We start from the raw sequence: 17,511 nt of genomic DNA, 5'->3' as shown, positions 1-17,511 counted from the left end.
AAGATAGCTAGTAACTCCCTAATAATTTTTAATAACCAATATTTTAAAATATCTTAATTGCATAGTACTTTAATTATTTTGTTTAATTTAGCCTAAGAGACCATGTTAATGAGAAAACTATGACTAGATCTCAGGTCTAGATTTTAAGAGAACAAGGATCTTGGAAACAAATACCTTTTGCTTAAAGTATTTGTGAATTTTACCATTGAAAAACTTTGAAGATTGATTTACCTATGACTGATATTCAAGATCTTTGACATCTTAATATTTCAAAAATAACTTACACTACAAAGCATATGTTGGTATTGAAAAACATGGCAAATGTGTGGTTTACGACTAGTCATTAGTTTATAATATTTAATTTGAATTGGTATGTAAAGAGTTCACAAGATGAATAATATTTATTTAGAAGCATATAATTTTGGATCTGGAAAGGACTATAGAAAGAAATCTAGTATTACATATGCATTTTGTAGTTGTGGAAATAGAGAATTAAGGACAAATTAGAGGCAGGTTTTTTAATTAGAAACAGCTCTTTTTTTTACTATTTTTTTTAACATTCATTTTTTGAGAGACAAGAGTGCGAGTGAGGGAGGGGCAGAGAGAAAGAGAAACACACAGAATCTGAAGCAGGCTCCAGGCTCTGAGCTGTCAGCACAGAACCTGACATGGGGCTCAAACCCACAAGCTGTGTGATCATGACCTGAGCCGAAGTCGGGTGCTTAACAAACTGAGCCACCCAGGTACCCCAACACTCTTATTTAAATGAAGAATATGTAGCAGCACCTGGGTAGCTCAGTCAGTTAAGTATCAGCTGCAGCTCAGATCATGATCTTGTGGTTCACGAGTTCAAGCCCCACGTTGGGCTCTGTGCTAACAGCTCAGAGCCTGGAGCCTGCTTTGAATTCTGTGTCTCCCCTCTCTCTGTCCCTACCCCGCTCACAGTGTATCTCTCAAAAATAAACATTAAAAAAAAGGTTTTTTTTAAATGAATATGTAGTGAAACAAAACATCAAAGTCGATGACAACTAAAAATAGGATACAAAATTATGCGCATGTTATGTGTGGTAGGCAGCCTTGAAAATGACCCCCACCATCCCTGCCTGTTGGGATTCATGCCCATATGTCCTTATGTAATCCCCTCTCCTTAAGTGTGGGCTGGATTTACTGATTCACTTGTAATCAGTAGGGATGTCCCTGCTGAGATTAGGTTTTTAAAAGACTGGCTTTCATCTTGGGTGTTCTCTTATTCTCTCCCTCTCAGATCACCACCTACCATGTTGAGAGGACACATAGGCAGCCTATGAAAAGGACCATGTGCTAAGGAACCAGCTATCATCAGCTAAGGATTCAGCAACCACTTGAGTAAGCTGAATCCTTTGGCCCCCAGTTGAGATGGCTATAACCCATAGACTTCCAGATTCCCGACACACAGAAACTGAGGTACTAAATGTTTGTTGTTTTTAGCTACTAAGTTTTGGGTTATTTTGTTATGTAATAATAGATCACTAATATGCTGTAATTATAACCTAGCAAAAGCATATGGTAGGATGACTCACATACAATGACTGACCCATGTGGGAGTATAAAGGCCTGACCTTCTAGATCCACTTGGAGGACAACTCTAAAGGGCTTTCTTATATCTTAGCTTCTGAGCTCTTTGTGGGTTTGGATGAGATTGTCATTGGGCCTGCACTACAGCTCAGCCTTTCCCTCTGCCCATTCCTGTTTTCTTTCCCTCCTTAACAGGTGTTGACCTTCAGGGAACTCCTTAATAAATATTCTGTACACTGGGGTGCCTGGGTGGCTCAGTTGGTTGGGCAACCGACTTTGGCTCAGGTCACGGTCTCACAGTTTGTGGGTTTGAGCCCCGTGTTGGGCTCTGTGCTGACAGCTGATAGCCTGGAACCTGCTTTGAATTCTGTGTCTCCCCCTCTCTCTACCCCTCCCCTGCTCATGCTCTGTATCTCTCTGTGTCTCAATAATAAATAAACGTTAAAAAAAATAAAATAAATATTCTGTACACTAAACTCAGAGTCTGCTACGTGGGGAATCCAGTCTGTGATAGCATCCGGAATATCTATGTATCCTAGATAGCTGCTCCAATTATCACTGTTTCAGCCAGCAAGACATGGATGGATGAGAGAGAGGAAGTGGAGTTTTATTTTATTTTATTTTATTTTATTTTATTTTATTTTATTACTTTATTTTTTAGAGAGAGAGTGCGTAAATTGGAAAGAAGGGAAGAAAGAGAGAAAATCTCAGGCAGGCCCCACGCTCAGCGTGGAGCCCGATGTGGGGCTGGATCCCACGACCCTGGGATCATGATCTGAGCTAAATCAAGAGTTGGCTACTCAACCGACTGAGCCACCCAGACACCCTGCCTTTTAACATTTTATTGACTTGACGTAGAAATTGCATCATTTCCACTCATATATCATAGGTAAGACTTAATAGCCACATTCACCTGCAAGAGAGGAGGCTGGGAAATATACCCAACTAAAGCCATCTACCTAACTAAAACAGATTCCTATTTAGTTAGTTTTGAGAGACAAGAGAGAGAGAGAGAGAGAGAGCAAGCAGGATCAGGAGAGGGGCAGAGAGAGCGAATCCTAAGCAGGCCCCATGCTGTCAGCATGGAGCCCAATGTGGGGCTCAATCCCACAAACCATGAGATCATGACCTGAGCCCAAATCAAGTGTCAGACACTTAACCAACTGAGCCATCCAGGTGCCCCTAAAACAAAGATTCTAAGAGATGGTGTTCTAGTTATTTTTTGCTGTGTAACAAACTACCCTAAAACTTAATTATATAAAACAACAACTATCTTACTATGCTTATGAGATGACTCCATGAGTGCAAAGTACAGAAAGGGCACAGTAGAGATGGGGTGATCGATCTGTGTTCCATAAGGCTGGATCCTCAGCTGGATGAATGGAATTCTACAAGATGACTGAAACAGCTCGGGGCTGGAGCACCTGTGGCGGGAAGACTCCATTCCCAGATAGCGTCTTCACTCACAAGTTTGGCTCCTGGGCTGGAATGCTAGAAGGACAGTTTCAGATGGGATTGTCTTGAAGCGCATCTACTTGTGGCCTATTTAGCATGACAGTCTCAGGATAATCGTAGAGTGTTCAGGGCTCCAAGAGCAAGAGCATTCCTGGAGACCAATGAGGAAGCCGCAAGGTTTTTTATGACTTACCCTTGGAAGTTCTATAGCATCACTTCCACTGTCCACAGTCTTAGAGTGCACCCAGATTCAGGAGGAGGAAACATACATCCCATGGGAGGAGTGTCAAAGAATTAAAACTGCCACAAGGGTGAATATTGAGAGACAATTAGTTCCTGCCATAGGTCCTGAGTCTGTACCACAGCAGTGAAGAGGGAAATAGAGAGAGAGAGAAGGAAAGCCAGAGACCATTAACAACTATAAAATGAAGTTTCTATAATATACCAATTAATCCGTAACTATTTTCTAATTACTTACTACATACACAACTCTAGTACTTTTGTATCCATTACAGAGTTGGTAAGTGTCCTGTTATATACTAGATAGCATTGAGGCCCTTCCCTTTGGCTCAAATTCTTTAAGCTTTTAAATATAGCTCAGGATCCTTGGCATATGTAACTGAAATGTTCTTTGTGGGCTTAAGGTTATTTATAGGAGGAAATGAGTCTTTGTTAGGTTGCTTGCAGATTGTCCAGGCTGGGGTGCTATAGATTGGTAAGTACTAGGTCCAAACGAAGTAGTGTTCCTCAGGTGACATATTTAGTATCACAGTTTGAGCACCACAATGGACCCTGAACTGTAGTTTTCTAGGGACTTCCATTCCATTTCCATTTAAAGGATTTACTACATTATTCAGCAGGATAAGTAACCTCCCTGCCAACAGTCTACTGTATATTAATTTTTTTCTGAATTAAAAAAAGAAAGTTGGGTTTTTAATTTTTTTTTTTAATGTTTATTTATAATTTTTGAGAGAGACAGAGCATGAGACAGGGAGGGCAGAAAAAGACGGAGACAGAGAATCTGAAGCAGCATCCAGGCTCTGAGCTGTCAGCACAGAGCCCGACACAGGGCTTGAACCCAGGAGCCATGAGATCATGATCTGAGCCAAAGTCAGATGCTTAACTGACTGAGCCACCCAGACACCCCCAAAAAAGAAAGTTTTGTAATCACAAAGGCAAACTAGGACAGGAACTGAGCATACTGAGATCTTTAAACTCTTCCAAGATTTTGGGATTTTCCTCATATTCCTAGGGATAGGGTGACCTCACCCCATTGTTCTAGAATAGAAGCATCTACTTTGCTGCTGGAAAGGCCTGGGATAATGTTGGAAATCTAAAAGGAGCAGTAAAGCATGACTAAATTTCATTAATCTCCTTTTCCCCTGTCAAGAAGAATAAGGGCCACACATTTTTTGCCTGTTTCGTTTCTTTTTTTAAGACTGGAAGCAACCTGGGGCGCCTGGGTGGCTCAGTTGGTTAAGTGTCTGACTTGGCTCAGGTCATGATCTCATGGTTCGTGGGTTCGAGCCCCCAGTTGGGTTCTGTGCTGACAGCTGAGCCTGGAGCCTGCTTTGGATTCTGTGTCTCCCTCTCTACCCCTCCTCCACTCGTACTCTCTCTCTCAAAAATAAACATTAAAAAAAAAAAAGACTGGAAGCAACCTGGTCTCGATCTGAAGGGCAACATTATGTGGATAAAGTTAAGTAATAAGATAACATATGCCTTCCTTTAGCTCCCCAAATCTCAAACTACAATTCCCATAAAGCATGAAGTGGAAATGTATTATTTACTTAGAAGCAGGAACTAAACAGCCACACCTCTTGATGGGTTGGGGCTTGTTTTGTACCTGCAAACCCAGAGGGAATGATAAGGAAGGGTAGTGTATCCCTGGGCAGCCGCATTCCCTTGGGAAATTGGGGTTATTCCTCAGTAACTCCTGTGTGTGTCCTCACTCTTGTGACCTATGCCCTCTCCTTTATCCACTTTACCAGCCAATGTGTGTGTCCATCTCCCTTTAAACCTTTTGTTCCATAGGAGATGAGATGTGTTCCATATTCCTTTCACTCTATCTCTAGTGGTTTGCCTAAAGTGTTCTTACCTATTATTTCCCTCTCATGTCATTCCCACTTATACTTGAGATGCATTTTCTACCAGTTCCAGTTTATCATTGTCCTCCCCTGTACTCTGCATCTTTCCTTCATGTGACTCGGTATAGAAAATGTATTGCCCTTTGGTAAAACCCTCATCTGAAACTGGAATATTAGGACAAATATCTTGTAAGGGAATGGTTTTAGGAACATGTGGTGCCCTGTATAAACCTATTGATGGCCAGAAAAGAGATACCTAATCATTTTCAATAATATATTTGAGTCTTAAGAATCCACATCTTATTCTACTGTGAACTTTTTGATGAGAATTAGTTCTTCCATTCATGTTTTATGGTTTAGTTCATTTAGTTCCTGTGCAAGAAAAGCAATTAAAAATTTTTTAATGTTTATTTATTTTTGAGAGAGAGACAGAGAGACAGAGTGCAAGCAGGGGAGGGGCAGAGAGAGGGAGACAGAGGATCCGAAGCAGGCTCCAGGCTTTAAGCTGTCAGCACAGAGCCGACATGGGGCTCAAATCCACGAACTGTGAAATCATGACCTGAGCCGAAGTTGGGCGCTTAACCGACTGAGCCACTTAGGTGCCCCAAGGAAAGCAATTTTAACAAGGAAAATGAAAAACACCCTAAGATGGGTAGGAAACCTTTCTGCCAGGTGAACTACTAAAGAGATTATTAGGAGCTTCTGTGCTTTTAACAGTCACCTGCTAATATCCTTAATAGCTTGACAATTAAGGTTACTAGGCAAGAACTGTGCCTATTCAATTTTATTCCCTGGGCAGTACCCAACGTGCTCTGTATATGTGAACATCTGATGTTAACTTGAGTTATTATGCCTGATCCTCAAGGTTGAGTAGAACAACTCAACTGCTCGTTCTTGGGAATAATAGGTAATTTTTCCCGGGCACCAAGATACAATGATTAGGGCATGGGCAAGGAATTTTCCTAAACTGGCTTATCTGCCCAGAAGAGGTCATTCCTTTTCCCATGTGAGTACCTCCCTCCCAGAGAGCTGCATTGACTCACTCTCTGACTCAGCCCGATTACACACAATAAACAGTTGAGAAATTATTGTCTCTGCTAAGAGTTTCTGATGTGGTAAAGCACATGGATGCAATTAGTGACCAAAAAGATACCAATCTCAATTTCTAATAAGGCCCCTAGTTCTTTCCCTGGTCCCTTTTCTCTCCTGAACCCACTCACAAAGCTAATGCATCAAAAGTGTTGGCTACCCTCTTCTCTCCTCACACTCCAGTTTCTCCAAAGATTCTCACCTTCCTTCTCCAAAACCCCCAAATGCTTTTTCCACCAGAGTTCAAAGAATTTACTCTTTGTTCTTCAATATATATGTGCTAAGTTTAGCCAACTTAAGTTTAGCTAAATTTTTTTCTTAGGCATTGGAGGGAGACTAAGTTGGCAGAGATTGCTTTCTGGTTAAGTAGAGTATATAGGGTTCTCTTTACTAGTTTACTAGTTACTTAGTCTTCCATTGTGTGCCTCTACCAAAATTTATCCCAATTCCTATCCATAATGATAGCTAAAATGTATTGAGCATATACTGTGGGTTAGGCACTGTTCTAAATATCACAGCCCAATGAAGTAAATTCTATTATTAGCTTTTGGTAAACCAAAAGCACAGTGGGGTAATTTGTCCATGATCACATAGCTAGTAAATTGTGCAGATGGGATTGGAATCTAGGCAATTCTTTTTTTTTTTTTTTTTTTTTTAATTTTTTTTTTTTCAATGTTTATTTTTTTTTGGGACAGAGAGAGACAGAGCATGAACGGGGGAGGGGCAGAGAGAGAGGGAGACACAGAATCGGAAACAGGCTCCAGGCTCTGAGCCATCAGCCCAGAGCCTGACGCGGGGCTCGAACTCCCGGACCGCGAGATCGTGACCTGGCTGAAGTCGGACGCTTAACCGACTGCGCCACCCAGGCGCCCCTCTAGGCAATTCTTAACCACTATGCTATACTTCTTCCCTGTTGATGGGATATTTAGGCCTTTCTCTAGATTCCTTTAGATTTTTTTTTTAATATAGATAATGCAGTAATGAATACCCTAGTACATAAATATTTACTTTTTTTTTTTTTTTTTTTGAAAGAGGGCACGACTACAGGAGAGGGGTAGAGGGAGAGAAAGAGAGAATCCCAAGCAGGCTCCATGCTCAGCATGGAACCTGATGTGAGGCTTGATCCCTCAACCTTGGGATCATGACCTGAGCTGAAATGAAGAGGTGGATGCTCAACTGACTGAGCCACCCAGGTGCCCCATTTTCTAAGTATATCAGTAAGGACAAATTCCTTGAGATGACATTATGAGGTCAAAGAGCAACCCATTTTTATTTGAACAGGAAAAGTTTCTCCTCCAAATGTATCATTTGTTTGGAGGAGGCAGCATTTTTATCAGAGGCAATAAGCTGTCCTCTTAGGGTATTTGAATTTTTACTAGCAGGGCATCTGGGTGGCTCAATTGGTTGAGCATCTGACTTTAGCTCAGGTTAGTGATCTTGTCATGAGTTGGAGCCCCACATCAGGCTCCTTGCTATCAGCATAGCACCCACTTTGGATCCTCTGTCTTCCTATCTCTGCTCCTCCCCTGCTTGCTCTCTCTCTCTCTCTCTCCCAAAAATAAACAATTTAAAAATAAGTAAATAAAATAAATCTTACTAAAAAATAAAATAGAAAATAAAATAAAAATTTACTAGCAGAAGTACTAGAAAGTCATCTTAGTCGTTTATCTGAGGGAGTAATTATCTAAGTGGTCCTTTCCTCCTATCATTGCTGTTATTTGATTAGGAGTGCACACAGGTAAATTGCAAGCCGAAGAGCCCTAGACTGTGGCCTGGGTCATGGTAGTTCAGTGATTGAATTAAATGACAAGGTCTTTGATTTTTTTTTTTTTTTAAATCTGTAAAATGGGGACATTAAGTACTACTTACTTTATCTCCCACGTATGGGTTTAGAGACACAAATATGAATGTATACATTGTTCATATGTGTCATTAAGAACACTTATAATGGAGGGATACCCATCTAGGAACCAGGGGAGAGAACTATGGGGCCCATTAGGAAATTGAGATCTGGTATCTTTTGGGTCACTAAATGCATACATGTGCTTCACTCATACATGTGCATTAGAAACTCAGGCAGAGACAATAATTTCTCAACCATTTATTGTGTGTGACCATCTGTATAAGTCTTAGTATACTTTTAGCAAGTAGGCTTACTATAAATATTTTATGAATAAATTAATGAACAAAGTTTTCTTTCTTTTTTTAAGTTTATTTATTTTGAGAAAGAGAGCAAGCTAGCAGGGTAGGAGCAGAGAGAGAGGAAGGGGGAGAATCTCAAGTGGGCTTCCTGTTGTCAGTGCAGAGCCTGACATGGAGCTCGTTGTGAGATCATGACCTGAACCAAAACTAAGAGTTGGATGCTTAACTGACTGAACCACCCAAGTGCCCTGAACAAAGTTTCCAATGCTGGTCATCAATTTTCCAAAGCTAATACAAACATCCTTTCAAAAAAAAAAAGAAAAGAATTTTTAGCACTTTGTTTTTCCCCTAAATAATGAATGTCTATGTCTTCTTTAGGAGAACTATGTTCATAATATGGCTTAAGGTTTTAAATTTTGGTCTTGGGTAAACTAATAAGCAAATCACCCAGAGCAGAGTCTGAAGTTATCTAGGTTGTCAAATGTTGAGTAATTGCCTCTCTATAAATTTGGAAAATACAAAAATGTAGAAAAATAATCCATTTATTAACTAGTAACCCTTATGCTGTATAATTTATTGGTCCTTCAGGATACTATCTTCCATTTCTTTAAATTTGTTGATAGACAACCCTATTTGTGAATCACTTCCAAGTGATTAGCAATCTAGTAGAAATTAGTCATATGTAGTCATATATATGCTGACAAAACTTTCAAATTATATCTTAGATTATGTGTATTTTACTGGACTATATAAGTCACTTTTTATAAATTTCATCTTCTATTTTATTCTAAAACTTTCAATTATCTTGAATAATGTTCTTTCTTGTTGAGTGTATCCATATTTCAAATATTTGTACAAATGTGGATATAAATTGAATCCATTTTCCCCCTTTTCCAACTTGTGTGTGTGTGTGTGTGTGTGTGTGTGTGTGTGTGTGTGTATTTATTTTATTTTTTTAAGTAAGCTCTATGCCCAACTGGGGCTCAAACTCACGACCCTGAGATCAAGAGTTGCTTGCTCTATTGACTGAGCCAGCTAGGCACCCCTATATTTATATATTTTTTAAACTAAGTTAGGAAATACCTACCAACTTCAACATGGAAATATTATTTATTTATTTTTAGCACATGTATGAACAGGGGAAGGGGAGAGGGAGAAAGAGAATCTTGGCCTCCATGCCCAGTGCAGAGCCCAATTTCGGGCTCATGATTGTAAGATCATGACCTGAGCTAAAATCCAGGGTCGGATGCTTAACTGACTAAGCCACCCAGACTCCTAATATGAAAATATTTTACACTTAGGTGTTTTGGAATAGAAAACTATACCTTTCTATGAATGATACATGTATGTACTCAAATGCAGAAATAAAGTAAACATGAAAAACATTCTTTCTAATTAGGGATAGATAGAATATGTGTATATATAGATATATAATTTTTTAACATTTACTTATTTTTGAGAGAGAGAGAAACAGAATGCAAGGGGTGGGGGGGGAGTGGCAGAGAGAGAGAGGGAGACACAGAATCTGAAGCAGGTTCCAGGCCCTGAGCTGTCAGCACAGAGCCCAACATGGGTTCCAACTCATGAACCGTGAGCTCATGACCTGAGACACTTAACCAACTAAGCCACCCAGGTGCCCCAGATTAGAATATTTTTAAAGAATTTATCACTAAGCAGCCAAAATTTTTATACTCGTTTCAGGATTTTTCCAAGAACTGGAAAAATAATATTGTTTTAGTCTGTTGGGGTTGCTATAAAAAAAATACCACGGACTGGGTAGCTCATGAACAAATTTATTTTTCACAGTTCCAGGGCCTGGAAGTCCACCATCAGGGTGCCAGCACGGTTAGGTTCTGGTGAAGGCCCTTTCCAGGTTGCAGACTGCCACCTCCTACGGTGCCTCACAAGGTAGAAGGGAGCACAGAGCTCCTGAGGTCTCTTTCATAAAAGCACTGATCCCATCCATGAAAGCCCCATCCTCATGACTGAAGCGCCTCCCAAAGGTCCCACCTCCTAAAATCATTACACTGGGCATTAGGATTTCAACATATAATTTTTGAAGGGACACAAGCATTCAAATAAATGTTTGAATAAATCATAACAAATAAATCAACAAATACCCAACTCGACAGCAGTCCTCCTCAGTTATGGGAAAGTAATTGCCAATGCAAAACAGATACTAGTATGAAGTTCTACTTTATTCTGAATAACTGTGCTGGGACCTATATTTTCTGAGTCATGCTATCGAATAGACAACGAACTCAATGATGAACTTAAGTTCTAGTTATTGCGTGTGTACTCAACAAGACTTTGATTTACTAAGCGTTTGCAGCATTGAAGCTGTTTCTAAAATTTCTGTTCACTCTTTTTGGGGCAGTCATTATATCCAACACTATTTACTGGGTGGCAGCACTATGTGATAATGTACACACTAATTTGTGGGGTACCTGGGTGGCTCGGTTGGTTAAGCGCTGACTTAGCTCAGCTAATGATCTCACAGCTCGTGAGTTTGAGCCCTGCGTCGGGCTCTGTGCTGACAGCTAAGCCTGGAGCCTGCTTCAGATTCTGTGTCTCCCTCTCTTGCTCCTCCCCTGCACGCACTCTGTCTCTCTGTCTCTCAAAAAATGAATAAATGTTAAAAAAAAATTTTTTTTAATGTACACACTGATTTGTGTGTTAAGAAAGAAAGTTCTGGAATCAGTTAATTGCCCAGATTTGAATCCTGGCTCGACCACTTATCAGCTATGTCATTTCTATTACTATTACCTATTGAAATGGAAATGACAAGGATAATTACATCTGCCTCGTAGAGTTAACTAAATAATATATATAAAGCACTAAGCAAGAGTAGTGCTTAATAAGTGTTAGTTGTTATTTCATCCTTTAAAAAGAAAGAATGAAAATGTATACTTAAGGATGCCTAGCTGGCTCAGTTTGGTAGAGCATCCAACTCTTGATATCGGGGTTGTGAGTTGAGCCCCACATTGGGTGTAGAGATTACTTTTTTTTTTTTTTAATTTTTTTTAACGTTTATTTATTTTTGAGACAGAGAGAGACAGAGCATGAACGGGGGAGGGTCAGAGAGAGGGAGACACAGAATCTGAAACAGGCTCCAGGCTCCGAGCTGTCAGCACAGAGCCCGATGCGGGGCTCGAACTCACGGACCGCGAGATCGTGACCTGAGCCAAAGTCGGCCGCTCAACCAACTGAGCCACCCAGGCGCCCCGAGATTACTTTTTTAAAAATGTGTGTTTAGAAGTCTGTGATTTAGTATGCAACCCATCTGTAGTTTAGGACTAGAGTAGAAAGCCTTACGGCTTTTTCCACATAATGCTTTACATCAAAAATTTTATTTCTAGTCAGTTGAAAGTAATAAGAATGGAGAAACCTTGTCTTTAGAAGTAACTTCCAGACAGAAAATAAGTATATAAATATTGGATACCTGGATTACTCCCTGAGGTTTAGCTACTAAAAGCAATATCCCCTATTTTGAATCATGATTTATTACATGCCCAGTAGTAGTCATCACCAGTACCTATTGCAGTGCCTTGCATAGTCAGGCATTCAAACATTAGCTCAATAAATAAATGAATAAAAAGTAAATTCACAGTTAAAGCCAAGAGTATGAAGAGAATGTTTAATTTTTTTTTTTTTTTTTTTCATTTAGTTCCAGCAATGTAATTCCCAACCAGCAAAGTGCATACAGGTTATATGATTCAAGCTCTTTGGTCCACAGAGTAATGCATCATAGGAAATTATAATCATTGCTTTTACAACTGTGTATGATCCTGTAAAATTCTGTGCTCTTGGTGGCAAATGGAGGAGGAAGACAGATAGATGGATCAGCAAGAGTTCTTCACTCCTGCTGGAGGACAAATCAAAACCAATGTCCTACCAATGGAAGATTACCGACATTTACTTTTATGAAGGATTTAGACAAATTTACAAACATATTGCAATTTTTACTTTTTATTGAAAAAAATTTTTAAATACATTTTATTTTGTGTTTTCGTACTTTTTCTTAATGTTTGTTTATTTTTTTTTAGAGAGAGAGAGAGAAAGAGAGAGACAGTGTGAGTGGGGGAGGGGCAGACAGAGAGGGAGACACAGAATCCAAAGCAGGCTCCAGGTTCTGCGCTGTTGGCATGGAGCCCAATGCGGAGCTTGAACTCACAAACCGTGAGATCTTGACCTGAGCTGAAATTGGATGCTTAACCGACTGAGCCACCCAGACTCCCCCGTACTGCAATTTTTAAAAAAGTGACTTACTGAGCTATGAAAAAATAAAAAGGGACCTGTTATTGAAGAGATATTTCCCTTTTGCTTGATTTATGTGGCCTGATTGTCCCATTAGTCCATATATATTAATTAGTCTAAATATATTCATGTGGTAGGCTGAATGATGGCTCCCAAAATGTCTGTGTCTTAATTTCCTGAACATATGAATATGTTACCTTGCATGGCAAAATCAATTTTGTAAGTATGATTAAGTTAAGGATCTTGAGATGGGGAGATTATTCTGAATTATCTGAGTGGGGGCCCAATGTAATCAGAAGGATCCTAATACAGCGAGACAGGAGGAAGGACAAGAGACAGAGGAGACTGGAAGACACTGTGCTGTTGGTTCTAAAGATATAGGAAGAGATCATGAGTCAAGGAATTCAGGTAGCTTCCAGAAGCTGGAAAAGGCAAGGAAACAGATTATATTCCCTGGAGCCTCCAGAGAAATGCAACCTTGCTGATAGCTTAATTTCAGTCCTGTAAAACCCATTTTGGACTTCTGACCCACAGAACTGTAAGATAAAAATCTATGTTGTTTTCATTTTATTGTGTTTTTTTAAGTTTATTTTTTGAGAGAGGGAGAGGGAAAGAGAGCAAGACAGAGAAGAAAAGAGAGAATCCCAAGCAGGCTCCATGCTCTCCGTGCTGAGCCCAATGTGGGGCTTGATCTCACAAACCGTGAGATTATGACCTGAGCTGAAATCAAGAGTCAGACACTTAACTGACTGAGCAACCCAGGTGACCCTAAACCATGTTTTTGTAAGCCACTAAATTTGTGGCACTTTGTTAGGACAGCAAGTTTCTATTATACATTCATTAATCTGCACCTAACTTATGGAGACACTAATTTGTAGTCAGTACAAACTGAAATTTACTTCTAGTTCTCTTGGATTAAAACTGGAGTTATCTTAGGGTGTCTGTCTGGCTGAGTCGGTAGAGCAGGCAACTCTTGATCTTAGGGCATAAGTTCGAGCCCCATGTTGGGTATAGAATCTACTTTAAAAATAAATAAAATGAAAAAATGAACAAAACACAACTGGAGTTATCCTTGGAAAAGTGATTTATTCCAGGGCTGGGGTAGGAAAAAGTATAATTGAATCTAGAGCATCTTTTGGTATCAGAAAGTGAAGAAGTGCTCAAAAAAGATGGAGCGTATGTCAAAAGGGTACAGACACTACCTGAAAAAGGTATCAATGGCTAAAGCTGGAAGTTGAACAACAAAATAATGATAATTTGGATTATAACTCCCCACATTAAATATAAATATATATGCATGAGTCCATAATAAAATAAATACATACACAAATACATAAATGGAGGAGAGTGGACAATTCCATTGAAGAATGTTAATGTGGGGGAAAAAAATTAAATTAATGTGAGAAAGTTTGAGGAAAAGCAGAATATTTACATAGTTCAAAGTATGTCTCCCATAACATTAAAAAATTTTTTTTTGTCTTATTTATTAATTTATTTTTTAAATTTTTTGTTTTTCATTTATTTTTGAGACAAAGAGAGACAGAGCATGAGCAGGGGAGGGGCAGAGAGAAAGGGAGACACAGAATCTGAAGCAGGCTCCAGGCTCTGAGCTGTCAGCACAGAGCCCCACAAACCATGAGATCATGACCTGAGTGAAAGTTGGATGCTTAAACGACCAAGCCACCCACGTGCCCCTCCCATGATATTTTTAAATTACAATTTTTTTATATAATTATAACTTTACAGTGGAGAAATCTAGAAGAAGCTTAACCAAGTAATCAAGATCAATAATCACTAGTGTGGCGGGCAGAATTTTAAGATGTCTGCTCACTTCCTCTGTCCTTGCTACCTGTGATATATATGCTAGGGGTGCCTAGCTGGCTCAGTCAATAGATTTATATATATATAAATCATTACAGGATTTAAATCATTAATGGATTTAAATCCTGTAATGAGGTTATATTATGTGACACTGTTGACTTTAAGAAAGGGAGATTCTCTTTCTCCCTCTGCCCTTCCCCTGTTCATACATGTGCTAAAAATAAATAAATAATATTTCCATGTTGAAGTTGATAGATATTTCAAAATAAGTTAGTTGGAAATGTTACACATCAAACATCTACTTGTTCCTTTGTTTCCAACTAACTTGTTTTAGCAGGCAGGTAAGGTAATCATATGTGCCTTTTATTTTACTTATTTTATTTATTTGTTGTAAGATTTTATTTTTAAGTAATCTCTAAATCCAACATGGAGCTCAAACCTATAATTCGGAGATCAAGAGTTCCATGCTCTCCTAACTGATCCAGCCAGGTGCCCCTTTCTGAGTCTTTTAAATCTTGGCCTAGAAGTCAGAGATTCGAGGTGTGAGAGGGATTGTCTGGGAGGTGCTCCTGCTGCCATTGTAGGTGGAGGCACCACACAACTAGAACTTGAGAGTGGCCTCTAGGAACTGAAAGTGATCCCTGGCTGCCAGATAGCCAGAAGACAGGTCAGTTCTATAACCAAGAAGCTGAATTCTGCCAACAATCTGCATGAACTGGGAAGAAGGATACAAGCTCCACATGCGAATGCAGCCATCCGACACCTCAGTTTTGGCCTTATGAGACCCCGAGCAGGAAGCCCAGCTTCAACTTGCCTGGACTTCTCACCTCCAGAATCCATGAGATAATAAGTGGGTGGTGTCTTACCGCGCTGGGTCTGTGGTGATTTACTCTGGCAGCGGAAGAAAACTATACAGGCAGCCATAACATATCTCAACATCATGCCCCAATAGGGTGCTCTGAAAAGACACATCGCGTACGAGATTTTCTTGCCTAAAATAAATTACCTCATCTAATCATGGGAAAACATAAGAGGAACCCAAATGGAGAGAGATTCTACAAAATGACTGACTAGTACTCTTCAAGACAGTTGAGATCATGAGAGACAAGGAAAGACTGTCTGGAGTGGAAAAAGGACTTTAGTGGTAAACTGGTGAAATCTGCAGTTCAGTTAACAACAAAAACTACAACAAAACACAGTCATTTCTCTCTAGAACTGGCTAGGCTATGTAACCGTAAACAAATCACTTGCTAGAACTTGGTTTTTCCAGTTGTTACAAACAGTGAGTTTGTAGTGGTACTTTAGGATTCTTAGCTGAGGGGCGCCTGGGTGGCTTAGTCAGTTAAGCGTCTGACTCTTGGTTTAGCTCAGGTCATGATGAAGTCCTCTTGGGATTCTCTGTCTCTCCCTGCCCCTCTCCCGCTCATGTTCTCTCTCTCTCTCAAAATAAACTTTAAAAAAAATAAATAACAGATTCTTAGCTGAAATAGTCGCTTACTGTTTGTTTTTTAGTAGTTCTATTTTCCTTTAAGAAAGCTTAATTTTGGAAGAGTTGGTATGTTTTGGAAGACTTAGTGTGCTTTAACATTGTAATGATTTTGATGTGCTGATACAGATTAATGAAAGCAAATACTATGAATGGATATAATCCAAAAATGAAAATCTGGACAGCTTAGTACATTGTGGAGGCTTTTTGCGGTTATTGCTTTGCTCTTTGAATTTTCTTTTTATTTCAAATTAAAGAGTTGGGATAAACAACAAATACACAAAATCCTTTTATGGTTTAAAAGAATGAATATTTCAGAAATTTTCTGAATTCAAGTCAGGATAAAGAGAGGCAACCAAAAAAGAATTCAGTAACACACCATTCAAACAGTTTGATTTAGACAAGATAGAAACCCCCTTCTAATAGGAAAAAAAAAAAAAAAAAAGGACAAATGGACTACATGGAGTATTTACAAGAGCTTTCCTTTTTTTCCCAAAGTTTATTTAATTCGAGAGAGCGAGCATGAGCAGGGGGAGGGTGGGGAGAGAGAGGAGAGAGAGAGAGAATCCCAAACAGACTTTGCACTGTCAGTGCAGAGGACCCGGGGCTCAAACTTATGAACCATGAGATCATGACCTGAGCCGAAACCAAGAGTTAGTCGCTTAACTGACTGCTTCACCAAGGTGCCCCTACATGAGCTTTCTAAGTATGGTATCATGAGTCTCTTCCCCTATAATTTTTTGTTAGCTTTATTTCAGAGAGATGGACACATACGGTGTGGATTGAATGATGCTTTATCACATCATCAGTGATAACTGTATAAAATACTCTAACTTTGCTGCTTGTACATTTTAGGTAACATAATTCTTCCCTCCTTCCTCCATAGAGAGAAACACAATGCTTACCATTTCCAGCTCAAGACTGGCTTAACAGCCTCCTCCGAGGTTAATGTTAACATCGTTCTGGACAGAGTAACAGGAAGCATCTGTGTATCTGACCACAAACTGAGATGATCCATTCTTCCCCCATCTAAAGTATAAATTCTGTTGGTATTAAATTGCTTAATTGCTTCTGCTTTATATATTAATACTTTAAACATCATAAAATCTCTGGGAAAACTAAAATGATTTATGACTATGTAAATATTTATTTAGTTCTTCCCAGTTGGTCAGTATTGATTCTTCCCCCCCCCCATACTTTATTATTTATTTATTTATTTTTAAAGTTTTTATTTAAACTCCAGTTAGTTAACATACAGTATCATATTAGTTTCAGGTGTATAATATCGTGATTCAACAATTCCATATATCACCCTGTGCTCCTCACATCAAGTGCACTCCTTAATCCCCATCACCTATTTAACCCATCCCTCCACCCCCTCCCTTTTTCCTCTATAATTTAAAGGAAACTTGTATTATGAAAGCTATTCTTAGATATCTTTTGTTTTTATGTTCTAGAACCATCTATGGCTACAGGAAACTCAGGGAAGAATGTTCGTCAATTAGCAGATGCTAAGTTACCCAGAAGAGCAGATGGAATAATTGATTATGTCCTACAAAATGGGGGAAGGGAATACTTAAAGATCTTTCCTCAAGTATGCTACAGAGTTTCCATACAAAA

General features: G+C 39.3%; 1 long non-coding RNA gene across 1 annotated transcript; it reads left to right on the top strand.

Moving 5' to 3' along the window:
• The first annotated feature begins 901 nt into the window (after positions 1–901).
• LOC123599362 lies at positions 902–16,951 on the top strand. Its single transcript, XR_006713111.1, has 2 exons — positions 902–1,443; positions 16,778–16,951. It is a non-coding gene; the product is annotated as an uncharacterized LOC123599362 (long non-coding RNA).
• Positions 16,952–17,511: the final 560 nt, after the last annotated feature.

The sequence above is a fragment of the Leopardus geoffroyi genome, chromosome C1 (assembly GCF_018350155.1).
Source record: "Leopardus geoffroyi isolate Oge1 chromosome C1, O.geoffroyi_Oge1_pat1.0, whole genome shotgun sequence".
NCBI lineage: Eukaryota > Metazoa > Chordata > Mammalia > Carnivora > Felidae > Leopardus > Leopardus geoffroyi.
Note: the sequence above shows the minus strand (reverse complement) of the source record. Positions and strands in the feature narration are given on the sequence as shown.